General features: G+C 46.3%; 1 pseudogene; it reads right to left on the bottom strand.

Annotated features, from left to right (window-relative positions):
• Nucleotides 1-14,326: 14,326 nt before the first annotated feature.
• On the bottom strand, nt 14,327-15,609 carry LOC137331291 (ralA-binding protein 1-A-like; annotated as a pseudogene).
• Nucleotides 15,610-15,963: the final 354 nt, after the last annotated feature.

Below are 15,963 nucleotides of genomic sequence, written 5' to 3'. Positions count from 1 at the left end.
AGACTAGGGAAGCTGAGATTGTTCTCCTTGGAGCAAAGAAGGAGAAGGGGAGATGTAACAGAGGTGTTCCAAATTATATGGGGTTTTGATAGAGTAGATAGAGAGAAACGGTTTCCACTAGCAGAAGGGTGGGTAACCAAAGGACACAGATTTAAGATAATTGGCAAAAAATCCTGGGAGGAGATGAGGAGAAATTAGTTTACACGGCGAGTTCTTATGATCTAGAAAGAGTGGTGGAAGCGGATTTAATAGTAACTTTCTGAAGGGAATTGGATATGTACTTAAAAAGGAAAAATTGGCAGGGCTACGGGGAAAGAGCAGGGGATTGGGACCAATTGGATAGCTCTTTCAAAAGAGCTGGCACAGGCATGATGGGCCGAGTGGCCTCCTTCTGTGCTGTATAATTCTATGATACACCCTAGTTGCTTCTATATGGATGACAGAGGCAGGATTCTGGTTTTGAAGTGGTTGCAGAACAAATCCTTCTACACATTGTAACCCATAAGTTGGAATCACTACTGAACAGTTCATTCATCATTCTATTCATGTTACCAGATTTGTTGTTCTTGTCATGGCTGCACAAACTGTACTGTATGAATCTCAACATGTACAGAAGAGGTTGTTTTGTAACTTGCATTACTATGGAGTTTTAATTTTAGAATAAGAAAAAGTATAGGCTTGGTTTAAAAAAAAGCCAAAATTATGCAATGATTTACTGCAGTCTTAAGAACATAAGAAATAGGAGCAGGAGTAGGCTATACAGCCCCTCGAGCCTGCTCCGCCATTCAATCAGATCATGGCTGATCTTCAACCATCAACTCCACTTTCCCGCCTAATCCCCATATCCCTTGATTTCCCGAGAGTCCAAAAATCTATCCATCTCAGCCTTGAGTATACTCAATGACTCAGCATCCACAGCCCTCTGGGGTAGAGAATTTCAAAGATTCACAACCCTCTGAGTGAAGAAATTCCTCTTTATCTCAGTCCTAAATGGCTGACCCCTTATCTTGCAACTATGCCCTCTAGTTCTAGACTCTCCAGCCAGGGAAACAACCTCTCAGCATCTACCCTGTCAAGCCCCCTCAGAATCTTACATGTTTCAATGAGATCACCTCTCATTCTTCTAAACTCGAGACAGTATAGACCCATTCTACTTAATCTCTCCTCATAGGACAGCCCTCTCACCCCAGGAATCAATCTAGTGAACCTTTGTTGCACCGCCTCTAAGGCAAGTATATCCTTCCTTAGATAAGGAGACCAAAACTGTACACAGTACTCCAATGAGGTCTCACCAAAGCCCTGTACAATTGTAGTAAGATTTTCTTACTCTTGTACTCCAACCCACTTGCAATAAAGGCCAACATGCCATTTGCCTTCCTAATTGCTTGCAGTACCTGCATGCTAACTGTATTTCTTGTACAAGGACATCCAAATCCCTCTGAACACCAACATTTAATAGTTTATCATCATTTAAAAAATATTCTGTTTTTCTATTCTTCCTACCAAAGTGAATAACCTCACATTTCCCCACATTATACTCCATCTGCCACCTTCTTGCCCACTCACTAAACCTGTCTATGACCCTTTGCAGACTCTTTGTGTCCTCCTCACAGCTTACTTTCCCACCTAGCTTTGTATCATCAGCAAGCTTGGATACATTACACTCGATCCCCTCATCTAAATCATTAATATAGATTGTAAATAGCTGAGGCCCAAGCACCGATCCTTGCGGCACCCCACTAGTTACAGCCTGCCAACCTGAAAATGACCCGTTTATCCCTACTCAGGCGGTGCAACAAAGGTTCACTAGATTGATTCCTGGGATTAGAGGGTTGACCTATGAGCAGGGATTGAGTCGAATGGGCCTATAATCTCTGGAGTTTAGTCTTAGGGTTGTCGTCCCTTTAGGATTGTCCTGGAGTATCCAGGAATTGAAGATTAATCTCCAGGCCACTGCTGCGAGCAACCGGGAGAAAAAAATTCATAGGCTCAATAAAATAAAGTGTTTTTTCATTTTCTTTGAACACTTTCATTTATTAGTTATGAAAATATTGGCGAGGAAAAAAGGCAATTTCACTAACAGTCAAGATAATTCCAATTGGGTAACAAAGAGTCTGTTCCCTTTCCAATTGGTGTGGGAAGGCAGTGCGTCTGGAGGATTGGCTGGGAGTGCGGGGGTGAGGTGGTTTGAGGCAGGAGGTCATGTGATGAAATCTTTTTAGAAAAAGTTACTCGGTATTATGACTTAGTGAGCAGAAGTAATAGATTCTCCTTTCCAAAAATCCATTTTGACAAAACCTCTAGTGTATAATGCAAACACTAAGACCTCAATTTTAGAGGGAAATTGTGGGTGCGTTGGGGGCTCCGAAAATCGCGGAAATCCCGATCAGGTTCGGAGCCTGGCTCCAACCCGCCAACTTCCGAGTTTCCCACGGACCCACCTGTGTGCTTGCGGGCGACCCGAAACCGGAAGCCCCGCCGGCAATTAAAGCCAGCGGGACGATAGTTAAAGAGCCAAATGTACCCCATTGAGGTACTAAAGGCACTTTACTTGTGACAGATTAAGTAATTGTAACGATTTTTAACTTACCTGGGCGGCTTGCCCACCACTTTTGATTCACACCCGGTGAAACCAGGCGTGAAGGGCCGGATCAGGAAAAAAGAAACAAAATAAATTGCATCACAAACCATAGAAGGAAGTTAAAACACAAAATCAGCCTACCATTCCACCCTGCTCCAATGTCCGATGTCTCCCTCTCCGATCTCCCCCTCTTCACTCCCTCGATGTCCTCCCGATGTTCACCCTCCCCCACCCCACCCGATCTTACCCTCTCCCCCATCCACCCGATCTTACCCTCTCCCCCATCCACCTGATCTTACCCTCTCTCCTCCCCCACCCCCCCACCTCGCGTTATAGTTCCTGACGGCAGCCAGTCTGTCAATCAGGCTGGCTGCCGGGTTCGAAACCCGGAGATGACGTTAATCATCAGCAATCAACATGTGATCGTGTCGGAAACAGTAAGTTTTGTTTATGCGTGTTTGCCACGCGCACCTTCACCACCCCCCCGCTGCCAACCCGCCACCTTTGCAAAATCGACGCCCTAACTTTTATAGTTAAAAACCTGTAAATATGTGAATGTTTTCTTTTTGTACTTGTGTAGTATAAGGTGCTTCAAGAAAGCAAATATGAGCTCCCTGTGAGCAGAGGTGGTCTTCAGGCCCTACCAACTACACAACCTAAAAACATCAATAACCCTCCACTCCACTGTCACTAACTGGCCAAAAAACACTATTAACCCTTCTCTCTTACAACACTCCCAGTATAAACACACCATCTTACCACTGCCACTATCTGGGCCAAATCCACCATTACACACCCCCCCCCCCCCCACCGACTTCTGAATCAATGTCAACCAGACTAAAAATATTGCTAACCTACTTTCCATTGTCACAACCCAGGCCAAATACAGCACTAACGTTCCTCTACATTGCTGCTCCTAGACTGAACCCACTACTAAACATTGTTTTCCATATTTTCCAGCAAGCCCGTGTCTCGAATTGCTGAGAAATGCTACACAAGTTCAGGATTCAGACTATCACTGCACTGGCGGATGCATTTGATAGCACACAGGTGCTTCCTGGTGTTTTGTTCATTTTTTTTTACTTAATTTGCTGGGCAGTTTCTGTAGGGGCTTTAATTAAAAACAGACTTCCCAGTATCCCTTACAAACTCATGAACGACATGAAAAATGGTTAACTTCTGATAAAATATCGGATCGATACAGAGCTCCAAAACATGTTTCTTCATTTTCAACTGAAATATTTACGGGATCGGTTATGGATGTCAACAGCAGTTTTATCATTTACCCTCCAGCTTTCTGTCACCATTCTAGGAGTTTTGTAAAAATATTTCACTTCACAAATACCTCAATGAAACATCAGAGCTTAGATTTTTCCTTTGATTTACCACCTGTTTCTCGGTGATTGTGGAGCAGAAAACAGAGTACGAGGAGATGGTAAGGTCGAACGCCTCAAATCTGTTGGTAAAAGAAAAACTGCACCCAAATTGTCCTGAGGAGAAAAAAAAAATCATTCCCCTTGAGTGCCTGCCTGAAGCCAGCTTCGCCAGGGCCAGGTAAGCATGGACAACCCTCCCACTCAATTTCCCACAACTTCCGCCCAAACCCGGCCTAAACTAAAACTGTCACTATGTAAGTGATGGTATGGGCAGCACAGTGGTACCTTTGAGGCAGATGCCTCAAGGGCATTGAAGAGGCCATTCTGTTGGCTGGAGCTGAAGGTTAGCCTTTGTCTGCATATCCATCTTGGTGCTCTGGAGCTTCACTTTTCCTGCCGTGTTTACTCAGCTCTGCAGAAGGTACAGTTTTGGACTGCGGGCATGGATTTCCCAAAGGGATTTCTCTATTGCAACTTGTTGAAGTAGAGGAGGATGAGGAGTCGGCAGAGGCTAGATTGGAGGTACTGAGAGCGTGGCATCGCAGAAGACATTTGTTCCTTACACGCAGACACCCACTCATCACGGTTTACAGATCTAGAAGGTCCTACTTAGATTTCTCTGCATGTGACTGCCTCGGAAAGCTGAGCTTCCTCCTGGAGACTACTGGGGAGTTATGTGACCTGCAGCATTGTTTGCACCAGGAGAACAGCTCTGCCTGCACCAGGAGAACAGCACTGCCTGCACCAGGAGAACAGCACTGCCTGCACCAGGAGAACAGCACTGCCTGCACCAGGAGAACAGCACTGCCTGCACCAGGAGAACAGCACTGCCTGCACCAGGAGAACAGCACTGCCTGCACCAGGAGAACAGCACTGCCTGCACCAGGAGAACAGCACTGCCTGCACCAGGAGAACAGCACTGCCTGCACCAGGAGAACAGCACTGCCTGCACCAGGAGAACAGCACTGCCTGCATCAGGAGAACAGCACTGCCTGCACCAGGAGAACAGCACTGCCTGCACCAGGAGAACAGCACTGCCTGCACCAGTCAAGGACCCAACAGCCTTGAATTTCTTTGGAATTAGAAGAATCTGGTGACCTTTGTCACATTATACAATGGGGATCTGATGCTTGACTAAAGAAGGTCACTGATGCTATCTTAAAAGCAGTCCATATACTCGGAATCAGATAAGCAAAGAGAGCAAGTTATCCAATTCTACAGACTGACAAGGCTCCAACCAGTTATAAGGAGAAATTGACAGACCAGATTTGGAACTCAATGTCCCACATGACAATCCCCGCAATGAGGAATGGGCAATAAATGCTGGCCTTGCCAGCGACGCCCACATCCCATGAATGAATAAAAAAAAAACATCAACAGGTAACAGTTTCATTTCATTAATGTGCAGTTAGTGTGTGATGCCAATTATCTCATGCTGCCCATTAATGCCCTCTGCCTCAGAAGCTGTTACGATCCATTTCATCCTTTGCCAATCCACCTCACCAGCCCTGGTGACTCAGAGCCATGTATCTGGATGGTTGATTGCTAACCAGGGTTATTCCATGCATGGCTTACTACTCCAGTAATGCTTACATGACAGAGTGGGAGAATAGGTATAACAAGGCCCATAGCATTAGAAGAAGTGTGAGAGAACGGCCTTTAGGTAGGTACCATATTACATTACAAGGAAGAAAGGATTGCAGCTTCCAGAAGCTGAATGGGATGAGTGAAAGACTGGGGAAGGGGGAAGGACCTCCATCATCACAGGGTACACAGGAAGGAGAGAACTTGGAACAAGACAGCCAGCAGCCAGGAAAACGAGGAGACAACTTAAGAATAAAGTCATTTCACAACCGCCTGTTCTCCACACTCCGACCCCACCCTCACAAAATTCCTCACTGTCAAAGACTTCCGCCTATTCACATCATAAGACAGAAGTCGACATTGCCCCTGCCTTCATCCATTTCCATAAATGTCCCACCGGCAGGACAGACCCACCAGAGGTGGCGGTACAGTGATATACAGTCAGGAGGGATTGGCCCTGGGAGTCCTCAACATTGACTCTGGACCCCATGAAATCTCATGGCATCAGGTCAAACATGGGCAAGGAAACCTCCTGCTGATTACCACCAACCGTCCTCCCTCAGCTGATGAATCAGTCCTCCTCCATGTTGAACACCACTTGGAGGAAGCACTGAGGGTAGCAAGGGCACAAAATGTACTCTGGGTGGGGGACTTCAATGTCCATCACCGAGAGTGGCTCGGTAGCACCACTACTGACCGAGTTGGCCGAGTCCTGAAGGACATAGCTGCTAGACTGGGCCTGCGGCAGGTGGTGAGCGAACCAACACGAGGGAAAAACTTACTTGACCTCGTCCTCACCAATCTACCTGTCGCAAATGCATCTGTCCATGACAGTATTGGTAGGAGTGACCACCGCACAGTCCTCGTGGAGATGAAATCCCGTCTTCGCACTGAGGACACCATCCAACGTGTTATGTGGCACTACCACCGTGCTAAATGGGATAGATTCAGAACAGATCTAGCAGCTCAAAACTGGGCATCCATGAGGCGCTGTGGGCCATCAGCAGCAGCAGAATTGTATTCCAGCACAATCTGTAACCTCATGGCCCGGCATATTCCTCACTCTACCATTACCAACAAGCCAGGGGATCAACCCTGGTTCAATGAGGAGTGCAGAAGAGCATGCCAGGAGCAGCACCAGGCGTACCTAAAAATGAGGTGCCAACCTGGTGAAGCTACAACTCAGGACTACATGCATGCTAAACAGCGGAAGCAACATGCAAAAGACAGAGCGAAGCGATTCCACAACCAACGGATCAGATCAAAGCTCTGCAGTCCTGCCACATCCAGTCGTGAATGGTGGTGGACAATTAAACAACTAACGGGAGGAGGAGGCTCTGCAAACATCCCCATTCTCAATGATGGCGGAGTCCAGCACGTGAGTGCAAAAGACAAGGCTGAAGCGTTTGCAACCATCTTCAGCCAGAAGTGCCGAGTGGATAATCCATCTCAGCCTCCTCCCGATATCCCCACCATCACGGAAGCCAGTCTTCGGCCAATTCGATTCACTCCACGTGATATCAAGAAACGGCTGAGTGCACTGGATACAGCAAAGGCTATGGGCCCCGACAACATCCCAGCTGTAGTGCTGAAGACTTGTGCTCCAGAACTAGCTGCGCCTCTAGCCAAGCTGTTCCAGTACAGCTACAACACTGGCATCCACCCGACAATGTGGAAAATTGCCCAGGTATGTCCTGTCCACAAAAAGCAGGACAAATCCAATCCGGCCAATTACCGCCCCATCAGTCTACTCTCAATCATCAGCAAAGTGATGGAAGGTGTCGTCGACAGTGCTATCAAGCGGCACTTACTCACCAATAACCTGCTCACCGATGCTCAGTTTGGGTTCCGCCAGGACCACTCGGCTCCAGACCTCATTACAGCCTTGGTCCAAACATGGACAAAAGAGCTGAATTCCAGAGGTGAGGTGAGAGTGACTGCCCTTGACATCAAGGCAGCATTTGACCGAGTGTGGCATCAAGGAGCCCTAGTAAAATTGAAGTCAATGGGAATCAGGGGGAAAACTCTCCAGTGGCTGGAGTCATACCTAGCACAAAGGAAGATGGTAGTGGTTGTTGGAGGCCAATCATCTCAGCCCCAGGGCATTGCTGCAGGAGTTCCTCAGGGCAGTGTCCTAGGCCCAACCATCTTCAGCTGCTTCATCAATGACCTTCCCTCCATCATAAGGTCAGAAATGGGGATGTTCGCTGATGACTGCACAGTGTTCAGTTCCATTCGCAACCCCTCAGATAATGAAGCAGTCCGAGCCTGCATGCAGCAAGACCTGGACAACATCCAGGCTTGGGCTGATAAGTGGCAAGTAACATACGCGCCAGATAAGTGCCAGGCAATGACCATCTCCAACAAGAGAGAGTCTAACCACCTCCCCTTGACATTCAACGGCATTACCATCGCTGAATCCCCCACCATCAACATCCTGGGGGTCACCATTGACCAGAAACTTAACTGGACCAGCCATATAAATACCGTGGCTACGAGAGCAGGTCAGAGGCTGGGTATTCTGCGGCGAGTGACTCACCTCCTGACTCCCCAAAGCCTTTCCACCATCTACAAGGCACAAGTCAGGAGTGTGATGGAATACCCTCCACTTGCCTGGATGAGTGCAGCTCCAACAACACTCAAGAAGTTCAACACCATCCAAGATAAAGCAGCCCGCTTGATTGGCACCCCATCCACCACCCTAAACATTCACTCCCTTCACCACCGGCGCACTGTGGCTGCAGTGTGCACCATCCACAGGATGCACTGCAGCAACTCGCCAAGGCTTCTTCGACTGCACCTCCCAAACCCGCGACCTCTACCACCTAGAAGGACAAGGGCAGCAGGCGCATGGGATCAACACCACCTGCACGTTCCCCTCCAAGTCACACACCATCCCGACTTGGAAATATATCGCCGTTCCTTCATTGTCGCTGGGTCAAAATCCTGGAACTCCCTTCCTAACAGCACTGTGGGAGAACCGTCACCACACGGACTGCAGCGGTTCAAGAAGGCGGCTCACCACCACCTTCTCGAGGGCAATTAGGGATGGGCAATAAATGCCGGCCTTGCCAGCGACGCCCACATCCCGTGAACGAATAAATAAATAAATAAATAAATAAAGTTGCAAGCGAACACAGAAATGAACTCAGAACGCTGTATGGTCACGCCACGTTTACTTTCCAGAACAACATTCACCAAACGGTCCCAAAAAATTAATTCACTCCATTTACAACTACTTCTTAACACTGTGCCAGATAACTTACTTGCTCAAGCTCCTAATTTGTTACTTCTATGAGGTGCTGTAAGTGAGGCAAGGTTGAGCGATGCGTGGCTGGGATGGTTGGCTGGATCCTCGGAGGCCTGAGGTGACTCTTGATTAGGTGAAGCAGCTGTCCCAGAGGGACCAGTTTCTGGGGGCTGTTCTTTTGCAGTGTCAAAGTGTCCTAAGGTCATAGAATAGAATCATGGAATGGTTACAGCACAGAAGGGACCATTCAGCTCATCGAGCCCGTGCCGGCTCTCTAAGAGCAACCCAGCTAGTCCCAGTCCCCTGCCCTTTACTGCAAATTTTTTCCTTTCAAGTACTTATCCAATTCCCTTTTGAAGACCATGATTGAATCTGCCTCCATCACCCCCTCGGGCACTGCATTCCAGATCCTAACCACTCGCTGCGTAAAAAAGATTTTCCTCATTCACCTTTGGTTCTTTTGCCAATCACCTTAAATCTGTGTCCTCTGGTTCTTGACCCTTCCGCCAATGGGAACAGTTTCTCTTTATCTACTCTGTGTAGACCCCTCATGATTTTGAATATCTCAATCAAATCTCCTCTTAACCTTCTCTGCTCTAAGGAGAATAACCCCAGCTTCTCCAGTCTATCCACAGAATCATTCTGGTAAATCTTTTCTGCACCCTCTCTAAGGCCTTCACATCCTTCCTAAAGTATGGTGCCCAGAATTGGATACAATACTCCTGTTGTGGCCGAACCAGTGTTTCTTAAAGTCTGAAGCCCCCTCATGTTCAAGCATTGGAGAGTGCCTCATGGAAGTAGGTTCATTCCCACTCTCTGGGAAGGCAGTGGCATCTGTGACCACTCCTTGCAACCCACTGGTGCAGAGTAAAGATACTACTGAGTAGGACTATTTCATCCATAATAACCCCAATCAGGTCTTGAAAGCCCTGTGCAAGTATGATATTCATGCTGACCATGAAGGCATCTATTGAAGCAGTAGTAGATGCTACTCTGGAAGCCATTAATGTCCTTAACACCTGCTTCTGGCACCTCTTTGCCACAGCAACCTCCTGAATTGTCCCTCTCTCCAGGTTGCTCTACATGTGATTAGAAATGTCCTGGGATGTGCTGCAGATACACGTGGTTGAGATGATGAAGTGCATCCACTGTATGGAAACTGTCCCACTGTCTGCACAAGATCAATGTTTCTGAACCATTGCTCTTTTGAAGACTGGACCTGTGATATATGGGTCCTTAGACTCTTCAGCAGACAAGTGGTATTACTGCTCCTATCCCACCCCACACGTATAATTAGGGCCCTGGGAAGAAACATCAGGAACTGAGAGGGATACGCAGACTCGATCCTAAAAAAGTGAGGTTTATTCACCCACATGGGGGTCTTTACTTGTAGCAATGAACAAGACAGTGATTAGTATTACTTTCCAACCTATCTCAATTCCTTCCTCCTTTCTCACTCCACTCTCAACTGAACCATTTCCCAGCCTTTTATTCTTACCTTACCGGCTGGGAGTTGTTCCTGATTAAAGGCAATTAAGGTCAACAGTTTCTTAAAGCTATACCGCCTTTTAAATAACTTCTTAAAGTGGTATCCCTATCTCAGATACAGAACTGTCACTATCTTATGGCTTACATATTGTCCCTCTCGCTGTTACATATCTCCACGCCCCCCCCACCCCATCCTGCCACCAAAGAGCCAGGGGTTCGAGTGATTTCTGTCATAAGGCACGACATTCGAGAAACGGCATCCGCATTCCCATGTGCTGACCCGGCTCTAGGTTCAATTGTAAAGGCATATGGTTGGAGTGACAAAAACCAACGTGCAACCTGGCATTCTTTTCCTTATTCGGCCGCCTCCACTTAAGGGGAGTATGATCTGTTACCAGCCGGAAGGTTCTCCCCAATAAATAGTACCTTAGTGTCTCCATCGCCCCTTCGATGTACCTTGTTAACCTTCCATTTGCATCAATAGTTTGCACTGCTGCTATCTGCAAGACCAAATCTGCCTTGGCAAGAAGCTCCTTTAGAGATGTCGTAATTAAAGGCGCGATCTTCTCTCCATCCAGAAGGGGGAAGCATCCGGATTCATCACTATAATAGTTTACAATTCTGTCTGCTTCACCGTCAAACAAGGCGCTGCGTTCAATTGCCTGCCTGTCGAAGCCTCGAGGTGACTTCTGCTGAACCTTTACAAACACTGCTCCACACAGGTAGTTGAGTTTGCCACTTCATATAGTAGATACAGCACAGGAGGCCATTCGGCCCACTGTGCCACCCATGTGCCAGCTCTTTGAATGAGCTAGCCAATTAGTCCCATTCCCCTGCTCTTGCCCCATAACCCTGTAAATTTTTCCCCTTCAAGTATTTATCTAATTCCCTTTTGAAACTTACGATTGAATCTGCTTCCATCACCCCTTCAGGCAGTCCATTCCAGATCATTACAACTAAATGTTTCCTCATGTTGCCTCTGGCTCTTATGCTAATCACCTTAAATCTGTGTCCTCTGGTTACCGACCCTTCTGCCACTAGAAACAGTTTCTCCTTATTTACTCTGTCAAAACCGTTCATGATTTTGAACATCACTATCAAATCTCCCCTTAACCTTCTCTGTTCTAAGGAGAACAATCCCAGCTTCTCCAGTCTCTCCACATAACTGAAGTCCCTCATCCCTCATCCCATTCTAGTAAATCTCTTCTGCACCCTCTCTAAGGCCTTGACATCTTTCCTAAAGCGTGGTGCCCATAATTGAACACAATATTCCAGCTGAGGCCTAACCAGTGTTTTATAAAGGTTTAGCATAACTTTGTTGCTTTTGTACTCTATGCCTCTATTAATAGAACCCAGGATCCCGTATGCTTTTTTAACAGCCTTTTCAACTTGTCCTGCCACCTTCAAAGATTTGTATGTGCACCCCCAGGTCTCTCTGTTCCTGCACCCCCTTTAAAATTGTACCATTTAGTTTATGTTACCTCTCCTCATTCTTCCTACCAAAATGTATCACTTCACACTTTCCTGCGTTAAATTTCATCTCCCATGTGCCTGCCCATTTCACCAGTCTGTCTATGTCTTCCTGAAATCTGTTACTATCCTCCACATTGTTTATTGTCACCTGCACGTTCCCCTCCAAGTCACACACCATCCCGACTTGGAAATATGTCGCTGTTCCTTCATCGTCACTGGAACAAAATCCTGGAATTCCCTACCTAACAGCACTGTGGGAGAACCTTCACCACACGGACTGCAGCGGTTCAAGAAGGTGGCTCACCACCACCTTCTCAAGGGCAATTTGGGATGGGCAATAAATGCTGGGCTTGCCAGCGATGCCCACATCCCATGAGCGAATAAAAACAACTACATCTGAGTATCGTGTCATCTCCAAACTTTGAAATTATACCCAAGTCCAGGTCATTAATATATTTCAAAAAGAGCAGTGGTCCTAATACTGACCCTGGGGAACACCACTGTATACTTCCCTTCAGTCTGAAAAACAACCATTCACCACTACTCTCTGCTTTCTGTCCCTTAGCCAATTTTGTAACCACACCGTCACTGTCCCTTTAATCCCGTGGACTTTAATCTTGCTAACAAGTCTATTATGTGGTACTTTATCAAATGCCTTTTGAAATTCCATTTACTGCCCTGACTGAGCAGACACCTTACCATCCAGAAGAAATAAGAAAACTGAAGTATGATAGGACAAATGGTATTGGCGCACTAAAGCTTCAGGAATTGGAGCCTTACCCCGAGGAAGCTGCTGTTAAAGGTGCATAATGATGGGTCATAGTACAGTAGAGAATCAGGCTGAATACAGAAAGAACAGAGGAGATCTTAAGAGTGGCAAAGGGAGTAGGAGAATAGATTAGCAGCTAACATAATCCTCTCCGTTACTTCATCAAAGAACTCAATCAAATTAGCCAAACACGATTTTTCTTTAACTGTGCTGACTTTCATTTATTAGCCCATACTTTTCCAAGTGCCAATTAATTTTGTCCCTGATTATTGTCTCTAAAAGTTTCCCCACCACCGACGTTAGGCTGACCTGGCCTGTAATTGCCGAGTTTATCCCTCTCCCTTTATTTGTAAACAATTTTACAACACCAAGTTATAGTCCAACAATTTTATTTTTAATCCCACAAGCTTTCGGGGGCTTCCCCCTTCCTCAGGCGGAATGGAAATGACATTTTCGAATCCTTCGCATTTTAAGATCACAGAACAAAGCCTGGTGATTACTGCCCGTTGCCAAGGCAATCACAGTGAGCAGACAGAAAGGTGTCACCTAAAAGGCCACCGAATATACAAACCCCCAAAAAAAAGAGAGAGAGAGAGATAAGGAAGACAGTCAATGACCCGTTATATTAAAAACAGATAACATTTGTTCGCTGGTGGGGTTACGTGTAGTGTGACATGAACCCAAGATCCCGGTTGAGGCCGTCCTCATGATCTTGGGTTCATGTCACACTACACGTAACCCCACCAGCGAACAAATGTTATCTGTTTTTAATATAACGGGTCATTGACTGTCTTCCTTATCTCTCTCTCTTTTTTTTGGGAGTTTGTATATTCAGTGGCCTTTTTAGGTGACACCTTTCTGTCTGCTCACTGTGATTGCCTTGGCAACGGGCAGTAATCACCAGGCATTGTTCTGAGATCTTAAAATGTGAAGGATTCGAAAATGTCATTTCCACACCGCCTGAGGAAGGGGGAAGCCCCCGAAAGCTTGTGGGATTAAAAATAAAATTGTTGGACTATAACTTGGTGTTGTAAAATTGTTTACAATTGTCAACCCCAGTCCATCACCGGCATCTCCACATCATCCCTTTATTTGAACAGGGGTGTAACATTTGCAATTCTCCAGTCCTCTGGCACCATCCCCATATCTAAGGAGGATTGGAAGATTGTGGCCAGAGTCTCCGCAATTTCCACCTTTACTTCCCTCAGTAACCTAGGATGCATTTCACCTGGACTGGGTGACTTTTCTACTTTGAGTATGACCAGTCTTTTAAGTACCTCCTCTTTATTTTCATCCTATCCAATATCACTACTATCTCCTCCTTTACTGCTACAATGGCAGCATCCTCTTCTCCAGTGAAGACAAATGCGAAGTATTCATTTAGTACCTCAGCCATGTCCTCTGCCTCCACAAGATGATCTCTTTTTGTCCTTAATTGGCTCCACCCTTTCACTATTTAGGTTTCCCATAAATGCTTGGGTTCCCATTTATGTTAGCTGCTAATCTATTCTCACACTCTCTTTGCCCCTCTTAAGGTCTCCTCTGTACTTTCTTTATTCAGTCTGATTCTCTACTGTGCTATGACCCATCATTATGCACCTTTAACCCCTTGGGGTAAGGCTCCAATTCCTGAATACCATTTGCCCCATCCACCTTCAGTTGTCTTATTTCTTCTGGATGGTAAGGTGTCTGCATAGTCAGGGCAGTAAAAGCCCGAGAAAGTTTCTGAGAATGTTCTTCAACTGTTGCAGTCCTGTACTGCTCGTTATTCCAACAGCAGACCATATCATGCAGCTATGGGGTGCTTACAAGGCACTCGCACTGTCAATAACAGCCTGGGCAAGCTTTGTTTCATATTCCTGCTTCACGTAGTTCGTGCTTAGTGCTGTTAAAATTCGCTGCACCTCCCACAACCTCTCTTTGGATAAGTCCTTTAAGCCAGCTTGCAGGTCTCTGTGCAAGCAATTCTACAGAAATTCCTGCTGCTGAATTTCTTCCTTAATGCTCTGATGTCTCAGGCAAGGCTGGCATTGTTGCCACATTAGACCAGCGAAGCAGTTTCACTACTGGCTTCAGTTCGATTTCCCCAAACAGCTCTGAGTGAAAAACAAATACAGTACATGATTACTGATCTGAACAGTACGACCAAGAACAATGGAAATATTCTGGATGTTCATTTTCGTTTCACTGTCTTTTTCAATGACATGGTCAATATGGATGATAAATCAAGAGGAGGTAATTGGATACAAGCAGTTCCTTTTGTAGACACTGGCATTCCTGGACCTTTTCAGCCTCTGTGCCTTTTCCACATGCATCCTCAAACTGCATCATGAGTTCTTTGGTAAGAACATATTCAGGCAGCTCATAGAGTTATTGTTTCAATGGGATGGCCATCTTGTTTGCATCATAATCCTCCAGATTGGGAGACCCTTCACGATCATGCACAACTTTCAGCTCATCAACTTTTGATTTGGTACCTGACACCCTATAAATACCAACACAATTCATGTCATAATTCTCCAGGTAGTCAATGCACTCTCGAAAAACTGCTGGCAGCTGGATCCCATCAGCAGCCTCAGCCAATGGACCACCAGAGATAGGCCTGAGGGAAGGAGGAGTCTCTCCCTGGACTGCTTCCTGGTCTGGAGCAGGTTTCTTTTTCTCTTTCCATTGCTTAACAACCTCTGTTGCTGTTATATCTTTGGACTTTTTCTTCTTGTGTTTTTCCTCTGTGCTTTTCTTCCATTGGCTTCCCTTTGACCTTAAAGACTTTTTCTTTCTTCTTGGAGAAAGTAGGCTTTTTGAAGACATGGACACCCTTTGACCTTTTCACCTTTGATGGGCTCTCTGCTTCATTGTCTGAGCTATCCTCGTGGACAGCAACATACCCCTCAGTTCTTTTTAAATTTGCCTTTTTTTCTCCTGGATCTCTGTTACTTTCACCATGGATTTGGGTATTCTCAGTGACCTCCTTAAGCCTTACTCCACTGGGCTTGGTCTTCAGTTTCTCTTCCACCTGCTCGACCTCGTGGGGCGTTTCTTTCTCCAAAGTCTTCTCCGGTACCTGTCGCCTCAGGGATGCTGTCATTCTCCTTGACAGCATCTTGTCTGTAAATTCCTCCACGCCTTTGGTGAAATTTGTCTGTTTTTTCCCCCCAGCATTGCCTTGTCAGAACTCCCTTCCTAACAGCACTGTGGGAGAACCTTCACCACACGGACTGCAGCAGTTCAAGAAGGCGGCTCACCACCACCTTCTCAAGGGCAATTAGGGATGGGCAACAAATGCCGGCCTTGCCAGCGATGCCCACATCCCATGAACGAATTAAAAAAAACAGCTTGGTGTCTATGGAACTGTTTGAAGAATTCTCCTCAAATTTTGATGCAGTTTCCTCGGTAGGCTTCTTGGGCTCCAGGAGATCCTGGTCTGCAACTTCCTCCTTCG

Source organism: Heptranchias perlo, chromosome 1 (genome assembly GCF_035084215.1).
Source record: "Heptranchias perlo isolate sHepPer1 chromosome 1, sHepPer1.hap1, whole genome shotgun sequence".
Lineage (NCBI taxonomy): Eukaryota > Metazoa > Chordata > Chondrichthyes > Hexanchiformes > Hexanchidae > Heptranchias > Heptranchias perlo.
Note: the sequence above shows the minus strand (reverse complement) of the source record. Positions and strands in the feature narration are given on the sequence as shown.